The sequence below is a fragment of the Ochlerotatus camptorhynchus genome, unplaced genomic scaffold (assembly GCF_037179485.1).
Source record: "Ochlerotatus camptorhynchus isolate MF236.1 unplaced genomic scaffold, CSIRO-AGI_Acam_v1.1 ptg000379l, whole genome shotgun sequence".
Classification (NCBI taxonomy): Eukaryota; Metazoa; Arthropoda; class Insecta; order Diptera; family Culicidae; genus Ochlerotatus; species Ochlerotatus camptorhynchus.
The window spans coordinates 538,100-558,864 of NW_027040867.1; the positions used below are offsets into that span (position 1 = coordinate 538,100).

A 20,765-nucleotide genomic window follows, 5' to 3' on the forward strand; every position below is an offset into this window, starting at 1 on the left:
ATGATATTTGAAATGCTATCAATGCAAGCTGATATTTGAACCATTGAGAATTGCATATTTGTGAAATCGGTGACAGTTATTCTGAATCACCCTGTACTGCTTTTTTCGACCAACTTGCTCCATAAATAAAGTCAATTTTAATTGTTGATATCTTTATCAAGTCAGGTGAAAAATCTTCGACTAGTACTTGATCAAAATTTATCTATTAAAGATCACATTGAGGGTATTCAAGCCAAATGTATCAAAAACATAAAATGTTTGTATCTCCTTATAAATCAGAAATCCAAACTTTGTCTGAAGAATACACTTCTAATATTTCAACAAGTTTTTAGATCGACCATGCTTTACGCTGTGCCAATATGGTCCGGGAAAAAAAATCACTGCAAAGTTTTGGATGATGATTTTGAAGCTGGCCTCCGATAAATAGAATTTCGCATCTTGAGAGTTCATAACAAATGTCCAATAAAATAATTAATAATTTCAGGTAAAAATCTTTTAAATCTTCAAATCTTCTTCGATCAATTAGTATATAATTTGAGGTTTTAGTTTTCAGATAAAATTTATTATATTGCAAGCAGGTGTAAGAAAGTTTTTTTTTCAAATCTTTATGATCGAAATTTTGAGCCACATGCTAGTTCATTACGGAAAACCGGTATAGAAAACCTGTTAAAAATATTGAACTGCTTAGGCAACAACAATGCAAATACACTTAGATATATCTTATGAAATAAGGTGGTTGGTAAATAACTGTACACTGAAAATAAAATTTCGTGTATACAACGAAATCGCTCGTTTTTTCTACGAATTTATTCGTTGTTTTCTGCAACGAAATGGATTTGTACATTGTAAGTTTCGTTAGAACTGTCACACTCGCTATCGCTACACCCAACCAGTCGGCCATAAGTGTTGGTTGTGTTCTTTTCTGGTTTAGCCCTTCCTCACTACATTGAGTAGGGAAAACTTCGGCTACCTGTGCGTTTGTTTGTTCCTCGGGTCATGAACTGCCAAAACTGCAAACAGTTGGGACATACGACCTCTCACTGTGGCAGCAAGGCACGCTGTTCCAAATGCGGGGAGAAGCACGAGGATGGCACCTACACAGTCACTGCACCAAAATGCGTGTACTGTAAAGGAACTCCTCATGGTCTCTCATCGTGCCCGGCGTACAAACAACGCGGGGAGAAACCTAGAACGCTCTCTTAAGGAGCGTTCCAGGCAGTCTTTTGCAGCAATGTTAATAACAGCCACACCATCAACCAACGACAAAAATCCCTTTGCTGTTTTGTCTGATGACGAGTCTGACTCTGACTTGGCTGAGGAGGGAGTTTATTTTTCAGCTTTCCGGAAGGTTCTGCACGGAAACGAAAACGCATCCGTTCGCAAATTGTTGCAAATAAAGAACCCCAAATCAGCTTGCCCAAATCAAGGAGTGATGGAAAAAGGACGTTTCAACTCCTCCTGGTTTTCGCAGAACTGACTATAACCAGAATTTTCCACCTCTCCCGGGGACATCAAAAACCCCTGATGGCCCATTTTTAAGAACAGAAGCCCCTTCTTCATCCGGGTTGTTCTCATTTGATAAAATTGTGGACGATATTCTCAAGTACCTCAATATTTCTGATCCTCTCAAAAGCATTGTTCTGGCAATGCATCCTTCTGTGAAGACCCTCTTGAAGCAATTGACATTGAAGTGGCCCCTCATTGAAGCAATCATTTCCTTCGATGGATAATTTTCCAAACGAGGTCGGGGATTTGATCACTGTTCTACAGTGGAATTGTCGAATTCCTAAATTAGATTCTTTTAAGTTTTTAGTTCACAATAATGATTGTGATGCATTTACTCTTTGTGAAACTTGGCTCTCTTCAGATATCGATCTTCCTTTTTATGGTTTTAACATTATTCGACTGGATCGTGAGGATTCGCGTCGAGGAGGGGCACTTTTGGGGATCAAAAAGTACCATGCCTTCTATAGAGTGAATCTTCCACAATTTCCAGGTATTGCAGTTGTGGCATGTCAGGCTATTATTAAAGGTAAGTGCCTTTGTATTGCTTCTGTTTATATTCCTCCTAGAGCCGTTGTTGATCGCAAACAACTTTCAGATATCTGTTCGGTACTTCCTGCTCCACTGTTGATTATGGGAGATTTGAATTCCCACGGTACAGGCTGGGGGGAACTGTATGATGACAACCGTTCTACTTTGATATATGACCTCTGTGACAGCTTTAATATGACAATCCTTAACAATGTAGAAGTAACACGTTTGGCTGGCCCATCCTTGAATGGAAGAAGATTAGACCTCACACTTTGCTCTAACTCATTATCGTTGGATTGCACGTGGAACGTGATCCAAGATCTCCACGGTAGTGATCACTTGCCGATCAAAGTTTCAGTTGCCAGTGGGTTCAATCCGTCGGAACCCGTTAACGTCGTGTGCGATCTTACCCGTAATATCGATTGGACAAAGTTCAAGAATGTGATAGAAGATGCCCTAAAGTCGGTAGAAGGGCTTCCACCGTTGGAGGAATATAACTTCCTCTCCAATCTGATCTTGAACAGCGCGCTTCAAGCTCAAACTCGGCCGGTTCCAGGAACGTCTTTCCGTAGGCAACCTCCTTCCCCTTGGTGGGACCAGCAATGCACTGAGGTTTATCGTAAAAAGTCCGACGCGTTTAAGCTTTTCCGGAAACGTGGAACACCCGTGAATTTCGAAGCGTACTCTTCTCTTGAACGCGAATCCAAGAGCCTCATCATAGCCAAGAAACGCATATACTGGCGGCAATTCGTGGACGGATTATCACGCGAAACGTCGATGAATACGCTTTGGAACGCGGCGCGAAGGATGCGTAACCGGTCTTCGAACAACGAGAGCGAGGAGTACTCAGATCGTTGGATTATCAAGTTCGCGCGAAAAGTATGTCCTGATTCCGTGTCGGCACAGATGATTCCTCGCGAAACGACGCATTCGGTAGACGAGATCAGCCAGCCTTTTTCAATGCTGGAACTCTCATAAGCGCTCCTTTCGTGTGGCAATTCGGCTCCGGAAGGCTGATAGAATCAAGTTCAACTTGTTGAAGAACCTCCCAGACGTCGCTAAGAGGCGCATGTTGAACTTGTTAGGTCAGGTCCTGGAGCTTAATATTGTTCCGGATGATTGGAGGCGGGTGAGAGTTATAGCCATTAAAAAGCCTGGAAAACCCGCGTCAGATCACAACTCGTATCGTCTCATTGCGATGTTATTGTGCATTCGAAAATTGTTGGATAAAATGATTCTTTTTTGCCTGGACAAATGGGTTGAGTTGAACCACCTACTCTCAGATACTCAATTCTGTTTCCGTAGGGGCAAGGGAATGAACGACTGTCTCGCGTTGCTTTCTACTGAAATTCAGTTGGCTTTTGCTAAAAAAGAGCAAATGGCTTCTGTCTTCTTAGATATTAAGGGGGCTTTTGATTCAGTATCGGTTGAAGTCCTTTTAGACAAACTCCACGCTTATGGCCTTTCTCCATTAATTAATAACTTTTTTTTACAATTTGCTGTCAGAGAAACATATGAGCTTTTCTCATGGAAACTCTACAGCTTCACGATTTAGCTACATGGGTCTCCCCCAGGGCTCATGTTTAAGCCCCCTTCTGTATAATTTCTACGTCAGAGAAATTGACAATTGTCTAAGTGACAACTGCACGTTGAGACAACTTGCAAATGACGGAGTAGTGTCTATGACAGGGCCCAGAGAGGCCGACCTGCAAGGACCCTTACAGGATACCTTAGACAATTTGTCTACTTGGGCTATCCAGCTAGGTATCGAATTCTCCACGGAGAAAACTGAGTTGGTCGTTTTTTCTAGGAAGCATAGCCCAGCACAACCAAAGCTTCAACTTTTGGGTAAGCCGATCACTCATTCCATGTCTTTCAAATATCTTGGGGTCTGGTTCTATTCAAAATGCACCTGGAGATCCCACATTGAGTATCTGAGACGAAAATGCCAACAAAGGATCAATTTTCTCCGAACAATTACCGGAACGTGGTGGGGAGCCCATCCGCAAGATCTTCTAACGTTGTACCGGACAACGATTTTATCGGTTTTAGAATACGGTAGTTTTTGTTTCCAGTCGGCGGCTAAAACTCACATCATCAAACTGGAACGGATCCAGTATCACTGTCTTCGTATCGCGTTACGATGCATGCACTCGACTCATACTATGAGTCTCGAAGTGTTAGCGGGCATGTTGCCACTCTCGGATCGGTTTTCGGAATTATCCCTCAGGCTCCTCACCCGTTGTGAAATTATGAACCCACTAGTGATTGCCAACTTTGAGAAGCTTCTTGAGCTAAACCCTCAAACTCGTTTTATGACATTGTATTACGTGTACATAACATAGGATGTCAGCCCTTCCCAGCATAATCCCTATCGTGTTTGCTTCTCCTACACTCAAAAAATTTCACACGTTTGATCGAAGTGTTTAAACACTTGATTTTCTAAATGCACAATCACATTTACTTTAAGTGTATTTCACCTTGGTTCAATGTGTTATACACTTTAATTTATAGTGTTTCAAACTATGAAATATTGAAAATCTTTCACTATCTATTCAAGTGTATTGCACATTGAATCACGCTACTGTTCAAAACAGATGGATTTAAAGTGTTTTGCATTTCAATACGATGTGAATTGCTTGCTCAGAAAGGTAAACATCGATAACAAGAGTTGTGACTTTATCAACCTGCCTCATATATGAGAACAACCGTGGCACAGTGAGATCGAACGAAGACTCCGGCAGCAGCATACCCCAACAGTCCATGATCGAATCCCAAATCAGACCCATTAAAAATATATGTGAAAGCTCTGGCCTCTGGCAGTTTTGTTTAAATATTTGTCGATTCATTTTTAGAGTCGGTAAAGTAGAATTCGATAAAGTAGAATATTGTAGAATATTGAACTATGGTGTGCAAAGCTATTGATATCACCATATGAGGCACATAGAATCCAAGTGTGTCACAATTCAAATCCATAGTGTTCAGGCATGATTCATAGCATAAGATTCACACATGAAATGGATGTGTTTCACAATATGCGCAAAATTAAGTGTGAGACACATGATGATGACGTGTGGAATTTTTTGAGTGTACTTCGACAATTCTGTTCATTTTGATTTATCCATGACGCAAGAGATTCGCGGAATCCCAGAGCATCATCGTTCCATGACTGCTCCGTCAATTTTCGCAGCAAAGTTTGGCCAAGTTGATTCCGCAAGATCGTTCTTCACAGATGGATCACTAATAGAGGCGTCCGCAGGTTTTGGTATTTATAACGAATTTCATAGTGCCTCTCGAATGCTTCATGCTCCTTGTTCCGTATATGTTGCTGAACTGGCGGCAAAACATTATACGCTAGAAACGATCGCCTCACTTGCACCAGATCATTATTTTATTTTTACGGATAGTCTCAGTTCTGTCGAGGCTATTCGCTCCATGAGGCCGGTAAAGCACTCCTCGTATTTTCTCATGAAAATACGAGAGCTTTTAAGTGCTTTATCTTTAAGATCTTTTGTCATCACATTTGCATGGGTCCCATCTCATTGCTCGATTCCGGGCAATGAGAAGGCGGACTCGCTTGCAAAGGTGGGCGCTATGGAAGGCGATATTTACGATCGAAAAATCGCCTACGACGAATTTTACTTCATTTATCGTCAACAGTCACTCGCCAACTGGCAAAATAAATGGGTGAAGGGAGTTTGGGACGATGGTTATATTCAATCATCCCTAAGGTGTCGAAGAGTCCTTGGTTCAAAGGTTTGGAGGTCGAGACTTCATTCGTGTGATGTCTTGCCTCATGTCCAATCACTAATCACTAAGCGCTCACTTGTTCCGTATTGGGCTGGGGGACAGTAATCTCTGAGAATGTGGACATGGTTACCAGGACGCAGATCACATTATTTGGTCATGTGCTGAGCACCGTGGAGTCAGATCCGAGTTGTACGATTCCCTTCGGGCTCGAGGTAGACAACCTAATGTTCCAGTTCGGGATATTTTGGCTAGACGCGATCTGGAGTTTATGCAACTCATATATGTTTTCTTTAAGAATATTAACCATAGATTGTAAGTTTGATTAACCTTGTGTTTAGTTTGTATTTTGTGTGTGTGTTTGTGTGTGTTTTTGTTTATTTGTTTCTGTAATAATTGTATAATTACAGAGTTGATATAACATCGATAGGATTAAGTATATGTTTTAGAAATAGTGAAATTTTTGAATCATAAATCATATTCCAAATATCATTTCCCAATCCAAACAATTGTCACTAACCTCGAGAAAACCGCGAGTAATCGGTTCAAATCCTTTAATTTTAGATTTAAGACATTTATAATGTATAAAAAAATGATAACTAGGCTCTGTAAAGTTTATTCGATTGAGCCTGTACAAATAAAGTAATTAACAAAAAAAAAGTGTTGCTTGTGGAATCCGAAAAAATTGGAGTGTGTTAGTGAGGATGGGTAAAAATAACTTCATCATTCATCATCAGGAATAAACATGACAAAAACATAAAAACAGGCTTCAGACCGGATCATGAACCTTGTGGTTGTCAGATCTGTGCTTTATTTATCGCTCTAACTGTGCTACAAGAAATGGTAAAGGTAAAGGAAAATAAGAAGCACTCGTGGAACGGTAATTCGATTTCGTTTGCTTTTTATGCTGCTTACAATCAGCACTATAGGAGACAATAAGCGCAGTTGTTGGTTTGATGGTACGAAGATGAATTTGTATATTATACGAATAATGCGTAATATTGACATTGCGCCAGATGACAGGAAAAACGAATGTTTCGTACCATTTATGAAAGATGTGTTGTATGTACGATATTCATTTTTACGAAACGGTTTTCAGAGAAATAATGAAAATACTTTTTCAGTGTAGTAGCTGGAGCACCTAGGTTAAAATATGAATTTTAGTTGATTTGAATTTGGAGCAACAAAAAGTAAAAAATAAACTTTAAACTTCACTTGTTTAGATTATATATATACAAAAAAAAAAAACTATAGAACACTCGGAAATTTCCCACCGGTTCCGTCACTGACCTAAAAACGTAACGGAATGACTGCAATGTTCACATGATCAGCGCAGCGCATCCTGAAGGCGACAACGTGGTGGCAAGCATCCAAAAACTGACACTCCTTTGTAGTAATTGCAAATCACAGAGAAATCAAAACGTGCACATTCTCCGACCTGCATTCTATTGCCGGGTTTATGAGTGGTCCCCAAAAGAGGAACCGGACAGTAGAACTGCATTGCCAAATGCGGACGGTCTAAATTGGTTGATTCGTCCCCTTTGAAGGAATGATAATTGGTGGGATACAGCTGCTGGAACGAATGTTCTTGAAGGCGTGTTAAAGCATAGCCATGATCCGGAAAGAAGGCCTTTTGTCATAATTGAAACAGGCAGGTCAAACAGTCAACTTATATACGTTTTATTAAGAGACCCGAAACTTGGGTTGAGTGGCAAGATAGATCCTTGAATGATGCAAATTTTTCATTAAATTAAATTTCTAAATTTTCATCCTACAGACACCTACGCGACCAACACAATACAGCATTACGACCGGTGAGTTTGAGTGAGTGGCAAAATTTGTTCGATAGGCTCGCAGTATTTCCCAATCTGCCCGTATATCGATTGCAACCGTAGAGGGTAAACTTTTAATCCGCAAACAAGAGTAATTGTGCAAAGTTTTATCCCATTCCCTCGCCAACTTTGTACGATGTGCATCCAACCTAGCACAGAATGCAATTTAATGCAAGCGTAGTTAACGTGGTCCCTCCTGGTTTGAACACGTTGTGTGTGCAGAAAATAGTGCCATGAATGGAGGCAGTGGTTCCCTTTTATCTTAAGTTTTATAAAAGGACTAGGGGCACTAGTGGTCCTCTAATTGGCCATACGGTCTAAAACCTCAACATTTTCATTAAACTCAAAATTTCCTTCACAGGATGTTAAGTTCATGCTGTTCTGCATGACTAGTAGAGTGTTTCAAAATAGGTCAATTCTGGGATTTCAAACACTACCCTCTGGAATGGTAGTTTAGGGGATCAGAAATACCCTGCCAACATTTTAAATCATTTGGTTCACGGGAACCCCTACCTCAAAGGGCTTGAAGTTTGTATGGGGAAAATTGACAAAATGTATGGGGGAACGAGCCGCTTTTACATTTGTGGCTCTAGGTGGCGTTGTAGTTGGTCGATTTTTTTCATGCTCAAAATGTAGAACCTTTGGAGAATTGGAAAGATCTTGGCTGAAGACCGGATGTTAATCCGAGCTACACCCGAAAAGTTATTAGCGTTTCAAATGAACATCAAATGCTTTACATTTGGGGAGGGCCTACCCGAGCAAAGCTGGAGATCAATTTTAAATCATAATTTGGGTTGACTTAACGGTTAGCACAGCAAAAATGAGAGCAACATTTTATTCTGTTCAATCAAACGGAAAACTAATCTTGCTTTCAATGAAATCAGTTTGATTTCTCATTTTGCATTCATAATGTTCAACTGAATACGGACCTGGCGTAAATGGTTAGCATCCATGCTAACAAGTTACGAATGATCTAAGATGTGTTAAACAAAACAAATAAACAATAATTGTTAGTTCAACGACAGAGGAACTTAAATTAAATTTTAAACAATACGTTAACAGCACAACTTCAAGTTAAGTTGCTTTCATTTAAAAAGTCTTGTTTGCATGAAAGCACAATATGATATCAGACTTATGTGCCGACAATTGAAATCAAAATGAGTTTTCATTATGATTGGAACTGCAAACTTTAATATCGATTTCCTTTCATTGTGTTGCCCGACTTTGCTCGGGTAACGCGCTTTGTGCAGATTTTATTTTTACGAACAGGCATACGAATAGCAATGTTTACATGGGTATATCTTTTTTGTTTCACCATGACATTGGCTTAAATTTTCACGGTGAGTGGAAAGATGTTCGATATTATGGTCTACTGAAAATTGGAACAGATTAACCTAGTGGTTCCAATTTTATTCCGGGTTTTCGAGAGACCATCAGGGGAAGATAAGGCATTAGTCGTCTAGAACAAGGTGATGCTGGAAATCCACAGCAACAGGCATTCTATGGGTAGTGCTGATTAATATTAACAAAAGCAACCCACAACCTGGTTCTAAATACTGAGTGTCCATGAAGTGTATTATGAATTTTTGATCAAAGTATGCCTTGATTATTCTGTGCAACTATATTAAATTAAGTACAATGGTGATTTTTGATATATTAGCTGGTTATTCGCTCCGAGTGGTTACTAGATGGTCAGCCAGAAAATTAGGAACATCTGTAAAATCGACTACTGTGCAAATTTGATCAAAGTAGCCCTTGATTTGTTCTGATACTATATGGAATGTAGTAAAATGGTGAATTTTGATGTATTAGCCAGTCATTGGATCTAAGTGGCCCCCAGATGGCCCGCAGGAAGATCCGGAACATCCGTAAAATTGATTGTTGTGTAAATTTGATCAAAGTATGCCTTGATTACTAGGCGGCACTAGTATTCTTATAAACTACGTGATACAAAGTTGCTGTTTTCTGCAATGTTGTTCAGGAGGTCTTGGCTTTTTGAATTGTGTACAACTTAATCTGAAATCCTCTCGCTAGGTGGCACTCGTATTCTTATAAATTTTGGGTAATTACAGGTATACCTCGATATAACGTAACTGTCATTTTTGGATTCCATCGTCGATTTCTCGCAATCGATCATTCAATCAAGCAAAAGAACCCAAGTAATTAACAAGCAATATAAGGCTAATACGCGGCAAATATAACGCTTAGCATGTCCTATGTTAGCCGTGTATCAACCTTATATCGCAAAAGGCAAATTAGTGGACCTGTTGGCTACTTGGAAATAATAACATCGGACAGCTGAAACAATCCCTCATCTATTGGTAATAGTAATTGGTATGATTGAATTGTCAATTTCGAGATATCGAAAATCTTGGCTTGTCTCTAAAATAAAGATTTGATAAAATGGAAGCCAAAAGTAACCGTTGCGTTATATCGAGGTGTACCTGTACTGGATCGACATCTTGAGATCTTTGCAGGATACAAATTGGAATAGGAATTATCTCGCTAGGTGACACTAGTGTTCTTATAAACATCGTGTTAATGCTGGGTCGATATCGCGAGATCCATACTAGACACAAAGTTTCTGTATAGTTGTTTAGGAGGCGAAGGCCTTTTTAATTGGGGCCAAATTAATTTGGAATCCCCTCATTAGATGATACTATGATATCTCGAGAGCTTAACTAGATGCAAATTTGATGTTTTCTGCCATTATCTTAAGGAAGCCAAGAGCTTTAGAATTTTTGACAGCTTAGTTCGGAATTTTCGCCCTAGGTGGCACTAGTGTTTTTTTTTTTTATTTTAAGATTTTTAACAATATCGTTTTAATAATATCTCTATAATTAGTCAAGCTTTATCAAATCGTACCGTTGTTTTTGATAAAGCTTGTCAAATTGTAGATATAATTATATAATAATTGTAGAATATATTAGAACAGATTTATTAGAATATATTAGAAAAGATTTTCAAAAAAGGGGCTGACAAAATCGGGTCATTACTGTATATGTTTCCAGTCCCCTTATCATTATAAAGATCTTACATATACTAAATTGACCAGAAAAAGAACTGGCATCACTGATAAGTTCAAAATGTAGTAGATTGCATAACGCTTCAGTGGCGCCACCATGACAAATGCAAGCACATTCCCAACTAAAACCTTATTTGCGAAGAATGTGATGGTGAGTGTTATGTCTGTTTGTTTGTGTTAGTACCTTCAAATGCATCGATGCACACTCAAACATTTAATTGCTTTCTTCATATTTTTAGTTGCATATGACCCACCGTGTTTTATAAAAAAATGTTACCGTAGATTTTAATTTCAATGTCGTTAAAAAAAATTCTTAGACTATGTTTAAAAGCGCTCCAGAAAAAATCACGTGTTTATTATAAATGTGAATTAATTCAGGCATTAATGGGTTCAGTTCACGCTGGATTTACTAGAATGATCTGAAAGTGTTTGTTAATTTACATTTGGCACTTTGGTGTATTTGAAAGCCTATAGGGTGGCGGGGAGGGTGGTTGATTAGTGTCCATACCAGTTTCTAAAAACTTGTATGGAAGGTTGTATGTCGAAGACAGTTTAATTCCTCGTCAGCAGTGGGTGCCTTGCCTTGCTTGTGTTTCAAACATCCATCCACCATTTAAAAAAAACAAAAATAGATTAACGAAGATGAATTAAAAATGATTGATTTGATCGGTGATTTGATCATTTCAAACCAAAATAGATCGATCTAGTCAAACATACCCAATACTACCGCACAAGGCTAGCTTCTTTTCCCTTCTTCTCTTTGCAGAAAACGAGTAATGGCGCTCGCTATAATCAGAAGCCACATAGGACTAGGACAAAAGAGTTAGTGCTCATGTCTGACTGTCAGAGTACAATGGAGAATTACTTTACCTTTTTTAAAATAGATGCTTCTATCGACTTACCATTTGTTACCGCAAGGCAATTAATTTAAAACCAAAACCATAAGATAACCACATAGTTGCATCTCGTTTGCATAGCCCTAGCTGACGTTGATACCAAGGCCAAGAATATGAAATGAAAAGTAGGGCAAAAGGAGCGAAAGCACGTTTTACATAATCTAACTGCAGTATTTACTTAGGAACGTTTCTGCGTTCAAGTGGGATAAACACGCCCACGCATGGCATGCTTGCGCATCTAGGTTACATTGAACTTTCCCTCTCTGTTTATCCTTAACGAAGGATATAGTTATAATGTTTAAACGTTACAAATGTCACATTCTTATTTTTAGAGCTATATCAGATCTGAGTTACAAAAATAAATAAACTTACAAGATATCTGAGAAATCCCAGATCTGAGAGGGCATAGTATATAAGGTCTAAACAACACAAATTTACCCTTTCAAGGGCGATCGGAATCCTAGCTAATTAGAATAGGCAAATTAGGTTAAAATTCGGTATTGAAAGGGATATGTTAAACCCTGGACAAATCATGTAAAAGTTTTACATAATTATAAGTTGCTAATGCAACACGTAGCCGTAAGATCACTTTGTACAATTTTGTTGAATAAAATTAAGTTTCGTAGGTTACTCCAGATTCTTCTCTTTTTGAATCCGAAAGAACTTTCGGCTTAGAAGTGAAAACTTCTCTCCTTAACCGGAGAAAAAAGTAGCTCCTAGAATCGAGAAACAGTATCTGACCTAGTAAGCGAAAGACTCTCCCTAACCGGAGAAGAAAGTAGCTTTTGGCGGCGACACCGTTTTGAAATAACAAAATTTCAAAATATAGGATTTTGATGTATCAAAAATTTAAACTGGCCTGATGTTTCTGAATCAGCTTGCCCCTTAAATGCTGCACAGTAGGTCTGGTGGTTCTGATATATTTTGCGCATCTCTGATGTGTAACATATACCAAATAGAAATGGAAAATGAGAGAGGATGCTTCCATGAACTGGCTGTGTTGGTGTTAGATTAGATTAGAGTGGGGTTATCATCCATACCACTCATGCCAATAATAATAAAAATAGATTAGATTAGATTTTCGCAGGCACATGCGAGTGTTTACCTGGATTTGGGGTACACAATTTTCCCCAATGCCTCCAAGTTTTGCACTACATGGGTTAAGATCTAATTTCCACCATACTAAGTACAATCCGAAACTTACCTCCCTTTTTCGATCAAAAAATGGAAGATGATTTCTATATTTAAAGATTGTACTCAAAAAAATGGATCACTTTCATTTGTGTATAACTTTTCATTGCATGGGTGAAAATTGATGAAATTTTGAGTAAAACTGCTTAGTGTGGCAGGCGATTCAGCAAGCCGTAGATAACGACCCGCACCATAAACGGCCAAATATATAAAGAAGAATGCCTCCAGAAGCGCTTGCTGTCCTTCCTCCGGTCCCACGAAGGTGACACTCTGTTTTGGCCGGATCTGGCATCGTTCCATTACGCGACACCGTTGATGGAGTAGTTCGAAACCAACGATGTTGTTTTTGTGCTGAAGTCTGCCAGAACTTTGCCCAACAGAAAAATTCTGGGCGATTATGAAGGGCAAGCTCCAAAAACAGGGAAGGTTTTCAAAAACGACAAGGATTTGAAGAAAGAGTGGATGAAAGTGTGTAAGAAAGATGGCGAAAGTGTTGCACAGGATATGATGGGTAGCGTTAAGTCCAAGGTGCGGGCATTTAGCCTAGGAGAGGAGGTTGATTAATCCAACTTTGCAGAAAACATAGGTAATATGTGTTTATTTATGCCCTGAGAGTTTCAAAAATATCCGACTTCAAATTAATATTTAGTGTATTTAGTAGATTGTTGTCTGTTGCTTTTTTCGAGTTCAGTCTTTATTTACCTTTCCATAGATTTCATACAGAGTCACAAATTGATTCCAGTTCCGTCGTACGAGTTTGAATTTCGTTCGAACACATTTAAACGTTATTGGATTCACTTCGGCATGCGAATGAAGGCAAAACAAAATTTATTCACTAAAACTGCTTCTTTTGTTTTTGCGAAGAATGGGTTCATGTTATGCGTGCTTATAGACTTTGATTCGTAGCTTTATAACTATCGTATGATTGATTAGTTCACGTCAAAATCATTTATATATTTATGATTCTGCTCGATATGACGGAAATACTAGAGTAGTTCTCCTTATATTCCTCAAAACATCTTTAATGGGCTTAATACACACTACAATCTGGTTGAACAACCACTATATTTTTAGCATTTTTATCATATATCATTGTACAACCAGATTGTTTCCCCACAAGAGATAGGGTTAACTACCCCATTTCCAGCCTATTAAACACAACCCGTATTTAGTCTTTCTTAATTTAGCGCAGTTTAGTACCAAACGGAATGTTATTATTACTGATGGCTTCCAAATTTATTTACCTTTCCCCATTTAGTTTAGTATTATTTAGTTCTCTACCCTATACAATAGACTAACCGATATTTACAACGGTGAAATTTAATATCAATTTTTTCAAGAGGTAAAAAGAACACTCTCAGAATTTAGTCTTATTCGGATGTAACACGAGCTGGTGCTTTATATAATGTCCTGAAATAAAATCATACATCCACTAGGGCTCGTTCAAATATTACATAATGCAAGATTGGGTTGGAGATAGTCTTCCAACGTTTAACATGTTGGTATAGGAAGAGTACTCAAAAATCCTTGTTTTCCGTTACGTAATATTTGAGCCCCTATTGATTTCTTTGTTTTCTATAAAAAACTGAAGCTGTTGCCCCACTCTTTACTCTACTTGTTTTAAGTAATACATTACTATTCATAACATCCAGACAAACAAAATTAAACCACGATTTAAATATTTCTTTCTTTTTAAAAATTTCTGAGAATTAAAAATTCATTAATTAAGTAAATTGTGATTACCCACGACATTCATAAATGTTGAAAATCGTGGTAATAGATCGATGATGTTCATGATTCAGATCTTAAAAATCTTTATCCCAATCATTTCTTGAGTATTCTTTTAATTGACCACTTTTTCAAGCAGTTTTGGCGTGACTTTCTACCAGCGATTTCACAATACTGGACCAAATAATTTCTATGAAACGCACAAATGGTGGCTACTTTTCTCGAGGTCCTAGAAGAAAAAATCTCAAAATAATGTTTTATTTCAAAGTTCGAGTGGTAGTAAACGTCATTTTAAGAGCTCGAATAAAGTGGTTAATTTGGTTTGTTTACAAAACTTGGTCTTTCTCGATTTTTCCCGAAATCAGCTTTATCTTCAGTCAATTTTCTTCGCCTCTACAGGGACATCTGTATGTAGCGATTGTTGAGAATCTCCTTAAATCGACTATTTTCGCTAAGGTACATGCTTGTCAGATTACCGACTACCCCAAGGTATCATTTACCAAATTCACAACTTTGCTGAACTTGAATCGGTTCATTGCTTCGGAAATGCAAATAACGTCTAAAGCAAGCAGATCTTCACAGCTATGCGTCTTGAATTCGCAATGTGAGGTCAATTTAGGGATTCTGTGACGTACGTCATTACCCTATCACCGCGTGAAGTCGTATACCTACTGCATGGCCTTCAATCTCTATCTCTCTCTCTCTCTCTCTCTCTCTCGATTTCTCACTCTCTTTCTAGATCTCTCTCTCTCTCTCTCCCAATCTGAGGCCTGAATAAGTTCGCTCAATTCCACTCAAAAATCCGAGTGATGTTTTTCGGTAGCCGCCCAATTTCTTCATTGAATTGTCCCAAAAGCAGGTCAAATGTTCAGCATCCCTTCAATAGCAACGATTGTACATCAGCTATCGGTGTATGGCGAAGATTGATCGAATTTTTGTTCATCAATTACGCGACAGTTGCAACATCAACAGACGCATCAGACATTCCCATCTGGATGGTTGATACAAGCTCAATTGACGCATTATTGAATCAGCTTAGGTGCGGGTGTCTTTTCTTCGACACGTTCAGGTTGCCTTTTTTCTTGGTGTGGTCAATAATGCGATTATACACTTCATTGGAACGAAAACCGACGCCAAGCCATAACCTGGCTCCAGACCTAATTCAATAAATCACATCAAAAACACATCACTGGCACGTGCGTTTGACATATTTTTCTGGTTTTTAGCCACACACACTCACACGCACAAAGCCAGCGCAGTACCGATAGCGATACTATGAAGCAGGGATTCTGCAGAAACAGGAAGTCAAAGGACTCTTCACTATGATGCTTCCTTCACCTTGAAGATAAGCCTTCTTCTCGCGATGAGTCAATGGTGTGAAAACCCACTGACCGGCCTGAAATCCGAGAAACACGATGATATAACGTTATTGACTTTTCTCACTGTCACCGCCCGGTTTTTCGCTTCTTTTCCTTCAGCTGGGAACTGGGACTCGTCGACCACAGTCAGACAGGGGAAAATCCACTCCCCGAGTGCAGAATGTTGGTCTGTCAGCGGTGAACGGGAGAAACATCGACCGAAACCGTAAATGTATCCCGGGTGAGGAGGGTGTCACGGAAGACTTGCAGCAAGGTATGTTACCTTTAATATCCTCTGTAGCCCAAACACAATGCTGAAACTTTATTTTTTTTTTATTTTTTTTATTGCACCGCGCACGAGGGAAGGGCGAGCCTCCGAGAGTTTCGATCCGGCACCGACGAAGGATTATTTTACTCTGATTCTGACGGGCTGACAGCGGATGCTCATTGCTCGGATTTTCGGTCTCATCGAGCCCATCGGGTGTTGTTCAAAAAGCGGGGCTACAAGAACCATTCGAATGATACTCTCTTCGCAACGGTGCGCGCTCCCGGTATGTCCGGTACAAAAAACGGGATGGAGCCTCAATCATGGAAGTAGGGGTGATCAAAATGTTCTATTATCGTTGCATAAATAGGCTGAGCTGTCTTTTGCGATATGTTCAAACAATTGTCGATCGTCGAAAGTCATGCTCATTAGTGGTATATAAAAGAAACTATTATTAAGCGTGTTAGACCGTGACCGTTTTATGAGGAATCAAAACGATCATAAGTTGTATTTTGTGATATGACGTTCTCGGTGGCCTTAGAGAAACCGTTTTTGCTTACTGAGCAGAACATCTTTGGGATCAAACCCAGGTCCATCAAATGAAAGAGTTTTATAGTCACATTGCTTCCTCATCGCGTGTTTTGTGTAACTTGTCATCGTTCTCGTCGATGCCGGGGTTAAATGGTTATAACAACAACTCGTTCACAAAAGGTGTGATGTCATATGAGGGGCTCGGTGACCTTAGAGGAACCGTTTTAATTCACTGAACAGAACATCATGGTTTTAATATCAGGCCCTTTCATATTCAAGATTCGAACGTCACATTCTTTCTTAACATGAACGCATCTCTTAAGCGAACCTTGCTGCATAGCCAACGCTTTTATCCAACAGGCCAGTGATTTCTCGTGGAAGTATAGAGGATTTCTCTGCTTTCAAGAAGCGATTTTCTCGTCAACATATTCCTATTCATTCCCTTAATGATCTGCATTCGGACATGGCCAGCGCTGGTATTGCCTATAATAAAGATTTTTTAGATTACCAGGTTTTAAACATTGAGGATGTATGTTAGTCCCAAGCATCATCTGTTGAGTCTTTGTGTAATTACAGCTGGTCTGGCAATAACAGAGAGCAATCGCGGACGGTCAATCATGCTCATTGTAAAATTTTCTATTTTTATTAGTTGTTTTATTTTCAATTGGGCTTGGCTGTCCCCAATTTAGTGTTTTACATCCATATTTGTCACGTCAACGTTACGGATTCAAGTCTTACTTTATGACATTGAGACCCAATAGAGTTTAATTGACTATAACAAGAATAATAATTCTAATATTTAAATCAATTATAATTTCTTTCAAATGTTTGTTAATTTTTTTACTTATTACCAAGTAGTGTAGGTGTAGGGTTAAACTTTCAGTTAACAATAACTGAAGAACGATAAATTTATACAATTGTATAAGACTTGTTGAATCTGTTTGAAATAGTTGTAGGACAGTAATAATTCTCGACTAATAAATTCGAAAATTTCAATGTAACTTTCCGACAGTTTGATATTTCTTATGCGAAAATTTGATACCATTTCTTGTGCAGTCCCTCCATATTGCTTTATACAATATAATAAGGGCAACGTCACCCTGGAAGTGGAGATCCGAAATACTTTTATGCCACCATATAAACTAACAATCAATGTTGCCAAATACATAACATTTGTGGGACACGAAATGGAGCAGTTATTAATTCAATTATAACTAACCAAAAAAAAAAACAAATTGTGAGAATTACAGGCTGAATAAGCTTAGTTTTAGTAGAACAAGCAAATATTTGCCTGAATAAGCTTTTATTCTGCTTCCAATGTTTGTTGGGTAGCCAAGTTCAAAACCTTTGCTGAATAGTCATTTGTAAAAAACAGATGACATAATCCTCCACAACTCCAGCGGGTATGTAAGATGGCAGCCAGCGAATAAATAGTGATCATCCCAAACCCAGATGGTTCTCTTCCACGCGGAACTAGCTACTGTTTTCTCTTTCTCTTTGAATGTTTATGCTTCCTGTCTTGAACAGTTAAAAAAAAGCCCACTCGTGCTATGCTGGCTGCCAAATTGGTCGCTGGTTTTGCACACGTGTGAGAAATTCGTGGGAGAGCGCAAATATACGCAATGTACCCCGATGATAGCTCGTATTTTCCGAACCGAACACACCGACATTGACCGCTGGTGGCTTGATGGCACTAGGTTGGGTAGGCACTGGCAGCTCAGTTATGCGAGAGAAAGAGCACTGGAACATTTTTGGGCTCTTCGACTGCTGCTCGGCTCGGATTATGATTCTCGCTCAGCTGATGCAGTTTGGTTTCTTCCTCCTACTGTGGATAAATGCCTTTTCGGGTGATACATTTCCATTACTGAAGAACACTGTTTTTTCACACTGTTTTCACACGACTGCTGTCGAGAAAAGGCTTCAAAAAAGACAAAGATAAGAGGAAACACAGCACAGGGTGGGGCGATGGATGGGGATCGATTTACTCTTACGTTTATACCGTCAGTGATGAGCGCTAATCCGATGGTTGTTCTTAAAGTTAGGTAAATGATAAAAATTGCACAACCCTTAAACAATGTTGGTCACTACATCACAATTGTAACTGCGTACCAGAAGACATCTCAGTTATTCGACAACGACACATTGCCTCTCCCTGCATCCTTGGTTCTTTCACTAATTTCGTTCGTAATGGTAACCTTGCCAAAAGTTTCCATCGATTTGCGATCGATTGCCCAACCAATAATGTAGGTAGTAGCATAGCATAGAAGGGCACCACACATGTATGCTTTTGGTAGGGTGGTTTTTGCAAAGTTTTCGCCACCGCATGTAGATTTTCCATATTTTGTTTTGCTTCACCCAGATCCCATGGAAACGTAGAAGGTAGCGTCTGTAGCTGTATAGATATATGGTACAAAGTACGCTTCATGCATGTATCAGCTCCGAAAGGGAGAGGGTGGACGTATGTAATTAGCCGATCATACGATGATGGTGTGTTTAATTGAGTTTAAATCGATATCACGCTTGCCTGGTGGAACAAAGCGGAACTCTTTAACAATGGTTTCATGTTGAACGAGACTATCAGCGCTAGAAGGAGATGATATGATCGAATGGTTTACTCTCATGTGTATGAGGAATGATGTCAGGTGATTTATGGTGTTAGCTATAGTGAAGTAAATCCCACTGGAGGGACGGTTTTAGTTTTTTAAGTGGTTTTTATTTTTGGGTATCGTATAATGAGGTTAGTAACTGGGAGTAGTTTTACCTTCTATTTTCGAATAATAGGAATTTTTTAATCTAAGTTGTTGTTAAATGAAGTTTGCTGTGTCAATTTGTATTTTTTATGAGTTTTATGCTATGGTTCGCATGTCTTTGATAGCTGAGCATTGCCGCAAGTCTGCTGATATGATGGCAAACAGAACAGTCGTACTACGATATTATTCATTTTACTACGTTATACAGTTGGGTCTAGCATTTGGCATGTTTGTTTTTCCTTGATTTGTTTTCCGTCGATCTTGTTTTCCGTGCTGAGCACCAATGCTACCGACGGAAGGGAGGCAGCTCGCACACCTGGACCCATCAAACTCATGAACCGGGGACAACGGTTTTACTTTCCTTCGGAACGAAGTCATGATCAGAGATTTTTCTGATAGTTTTCCAAAAATTCCGCTTTGATGAAGTTACACACTTAGAATGTTTTTGATAATTATATTACGTAATTGATGTGATATGATGCGTTCACACTTAGAAAAAATTACCGACTTCGGTAATTCATTTACCGAATTCTCAACAGCTGACCGGTCGGTAATGTGTTCGGTAATCGAGAACATTACCGAAAAATCTGTAAACTGAATCAGCAAAACTAAAGGGCGAACACGAAATTATTGCGACACCGAAAATGTCATGCCAATTTTCTTATAATGTTTAGAATCAAACCAAAATTTTAGGGTAGTTTTATACATATATTTACTTCAAAAATCAAAAGAAAAGTTAATCGATGGAGCCTTGAATGTAAAATTGAACGCATTTTCGCTTGATGCCCTCCATCAAAGTCTTTACAGTGTCATCCGGTACCAGTTTCTCATTTTTTTTTTTTTTCATTTTCTTAACATGTCCTTCTCGTCTTTGACTGTCTTCTTGCTCTTCCGAAGTTCCCGCTTCATTATTGCCCAGTACTGCTCCACCGGGCGCAGCTCCGGACAGTTTGGCGGATTCATGTCCTTTGGAACAAAATGGACAGAATTGGCCTCATACCACTCCAGGACACTTTTAGAATAGTGGCATGATGTCAAATGTGGCCAAAATAGCGGAGCTTCGTCGTGCTGCTGCAAGAACGGCAAAAGGCGCTTCTCAAGGCACTCAGATTTGTAGATCTCGCCATTTACTGTGCCCTTTGTCACGAAAGGCTCACTCCTCAGTCCGCAAGAGCAGATGGCCTGCCAAATGAGATATTTGGAGGCGAACTTCGACATTTTCTTCTTCTTAAATTTGTCGTCCACATCGAACTTGCTCTTGCCGGTGAAAACTCCAACCCCGGAATTTGCTTAAAATCGGCTTTTATATACGTTTCGTCGTCCATCACACAGCAGCCATATTTTGTCAGCATCTTCTCGTAGAGCTTCCGTGCCCGAGTTTTAGCCGTCGATTGTTGCCGCTCATCGC

At 39.2% G+C, this 20,765-nt stretch overlaps 2 protein-coding genes across 5 annotated transcripts in view; one reads left to right on the top strand and one right to left on the bottom strand.

The window, feature by feature from the left end:
• Positions 1 to 16,199, bottom strand: part of LOC135710376 (protein rolling stone-like) — a 184,054-nt gene extending 167,855 nt beyond the window's left edge. For 3 of the 4 annotated variants that reach the window (XM_065232940.1, XM_065232938.1, XM_065232941.1), the window contains exon 1: positions 16,095 to 16,199. The gene's annotated coding sequence lies outside the window, so the exon portion shown is untranslated. The other variant, XM_065232943.1, reaches the window with a different exon arrangement.
• LOC135710353 (uncharacterized) overlaps positions 1 to 20,765 on the top strand; it is a 444,976-nt gene that overhangs the window by 219,262 nt on the left and 204,949 nt on the right. The window lies entirely within an intron of this gene.